The sequence below is a fragment of the Octopus bimaculoides genome, chromosome 26, assembly GCF_046866305.1.
Source record: "Octopus bimaculoides isolate indiv1 chromosome 26, ASM4686630v1, whole genome shotgun sequence".
Classification (NCBI taxonomy): Eukaryota; Metazoa; Mollusca; class Cephalopoda; order Octopoda; family Octopodidae; genus Octopus; species Octopus bimaculoides.
The window spans coordinates 8,046,397-8,049,844 of record NC_142953.1 but is presented as its reverse complement, the minus strand read 5'-3'; positions in this window follow the sequence as shown (position 1 = coordinate 8,049,844).

The following is a 3,448-nucleotide window of genomic DNA, read 5'->3' as shown; positions in this document are numbered from 1 at the left end:
ACTTACACATATGCATACATACATGCATTCATACATACATACATACATACAAAAACATACTTATAGTGACATTATTTATATCTCTCAGTAGAAGCACCACTGCAAACCATATCTACTGTAAACCTACTGCAAACCATATCCACTGTAAACCTACTGCATACCATATCCACAGCAAATCCACTTCAAAGTGTATGTGCTGCAAACCCATTGCAAACCATATCTGCTGCAAACCATATCTGCTGCAAACCATATCTGCTGCAAACCATATCCGCTGCAAACCATATCCACTGTAAACCCACTGCAAATTATATTCTGCTACAAACCCACTGCAAATTCCTATTGTAAATTCTACAGCAAGAATCTTGATATCTGCCCCTATTCCACTTCTTCCTTAAAGGAGCTGAGCATCATAGCAAAGAGTTAGATGAGAGCAAGGGTGATGGGAACAGATAGACATGGATAACAAAAGTGGACAATGTACCCTGACACCTCACAGACACCATCAATACTGACCTCTCACTGTTGACCTTTTACCTCTGACCTCACCTGACCAGCAGAAACACAGACAGCGTTTTGTTAATTGATTTCAATGGTGAATATTGTAATTATATTTTTCTCCATAATTTGCTCATATTATAGAGGTTGAGACATTCATTCTGAACATTTTGACAACTCATACACCAAAGTGTTGATTCACTACCCTCCCCCTGCCTACAATTGTCACATCCAGACTATAGACCCACATAAATAATATATTATACATCTACATTGTGTATATGTGATAGATATAGATTTATACACACATGTAATATCTATATATATATATATTTCCAACATAAAATCTAAAGAGTATGAATGTGTGTGTGTCCCTTATCTGTGAAATCATTACAAAACACACACACACACACACACACACACACTAGCATATAGATACATGAGCAGACAGACATGCAAACACAATATGTATGTAATATGTATGTATACATATCTTGAAATAAATCTCCTGTGTTTCAAATATTTAAAAAAGTAAAATTCCTCTGATAGTGTATATATATATATATATATATATATATATATATATATATATATATAAATACATAAACGTAGATAAAGATAGATATGGCTGGTTTATGGGGTTACATGGGGTTTCATGTCCGTAAAATGCTTACCTTTACAGCATTTCTTCAGACCCTAAACCTGTTGGCCTATACTCTACAGCATTATAACATGGAGTGTGCTTCTTTTTCAGATTTATGATTTACTTACGATTGATATATATATATATATATATATATATATAATATACACGATTATCAATTTGTGTTGCAAGATTCCTGATGTAAAATCGTGTGTTGAAACAGATCACAAAATACAACTATATATATATATATATATATATATATATATATATACACACACACACATGTATATGTATGCATATGTATATATATGAATGTATGTATATATGTACGTACTGTAAATATATTGCTGATGCCATAAGAATTTATAAACTTTTGAGAGAACGTGAAACAATTCTGTTTTGGAACTGGATCTCCAAGCACACACAAATAATAGCATGTAAATATTAAGTTGAAAAACCCATTTTGGATACAAAAATTTGAAGGCTGTAGCAGGAGATGAACTCACATCCTCACATCTCCTGTAGACATGATGGCCAGCCTTCAGTTTTTTTCTATCCAAAAGGGTTTTTCAACTGAACATTTATATGCTATTTATATAGGCTCTGAGATCCATTTCCCAAAATATATATATATATATATATATATATATATATATATATATATATATATATATATATACCATTCCTTCAGTATCTGGCTTTGTTATAACTTGAAATGGCTCTTACGAAAGTGGTATTAATATTTTATGTTGTTCAATCTTTCTCAACTAATCAATAAACCAATTGAGTGAACCTATCAGTAACGAACCTATAATGACTACTGGAAACAGCTGCAAGCCAAATTTACTCCAATAAAGGAAAAGTGTGTAATGACCATCATTTATACCTTGTCGTATATACACACAGACACAGACACACACACACACACATCTGTACATATCATAAAACTAGATTTATACTAACCTTAGAACCAGCTCTATACAGACATTAGAATGAGATCTATACAGGCCATAGTACCTGCTCTATCAAACCATAGAACTATTTTTATATAGACCGTAGTTCCAGCACTATATACACCATAGACAGAGCCTGATATATACAGACCAAAAATAGAACTAAACAGTTCTGTTAAGACCTTAAAACCAGTTCTGTGCATATCAATGAACTAGCTCTAAAAAACTAAAGAACCAGTTCTATTAGACCAGAGAACCAATTCTATATAGAGCAATGAGCTAGTTTTATATAGACAATGGAACCAGTTATATATATATATATATATATATAAAGGAGGTCAGGAGGTATGAGATAAATATATTTATTTCACCAGTTGATATCCATAAGATCATGACTGTTCTGTAGCCAAAATTATGAAATAATAATTTCATTAGGAGTACCCCACCAGATTAGTTAAATCCATATATTGTGCATTAAATATATATATAATATATATACTCATACACACAACTATCTATATATATAAATAAACACATAGACAGATACATAAATACATATATAAACTGTATATCCAATGCAGGGATGGTTCAAAGTGTAACATGTGTGTATAAAGAACCTCATTTGTGTTCTTTTTGATACCTATATCTATATCTATCTATCTATATATATATATTCTTTTACTGGTTTCAGTCATTTGACTGCACCCATGCTGGAGCACCGCCTTGAGGTGCTTTTACTCGAACAAATCAACCCCAGGACTTATTTTTTATTAAAGCCTAGTACTTATTCTATCGGTCACTTTTGCTGAACTGCTGAGTTACAGGAATGTAGGCACACCAACACCAATTGTCAAGCGGTGATGAAGGCACAAGCATGGATACAAAGACACACAAACACATAGATATATACATTTATATGTAAGTATATATATATATATATATATATATATATATATACTTACATATAAATGTATATCTATGATGGACTTCTTTCAGTTTCCGTTGACCAAATCCACTCACAAGGCTTTGGTCAGCCGGAAGCTATAGTAGAAGACACTTGCCCAAAGTGCCACACAGTAGGACTGGATCTGGAACCATGTGGTTGGGAAGCAAGCTTCTTACCACACAGCCACATAAAAGCAGAAGAAGAGAAGGCACATGGGATAGAGAGTCACTGAAGAGGTCACAGCATATGTGACAAAAGAGCTTAGACGAAGACACTAAAGTCATAAAAATAAAGCTGAAGTGAAGATCAAATATATGGTGTGTTTAATTGGCAAAATATGACCATCCCCGGGTATAAGAATATATATATTGATAAATACACATACACACATACATACATACACACATA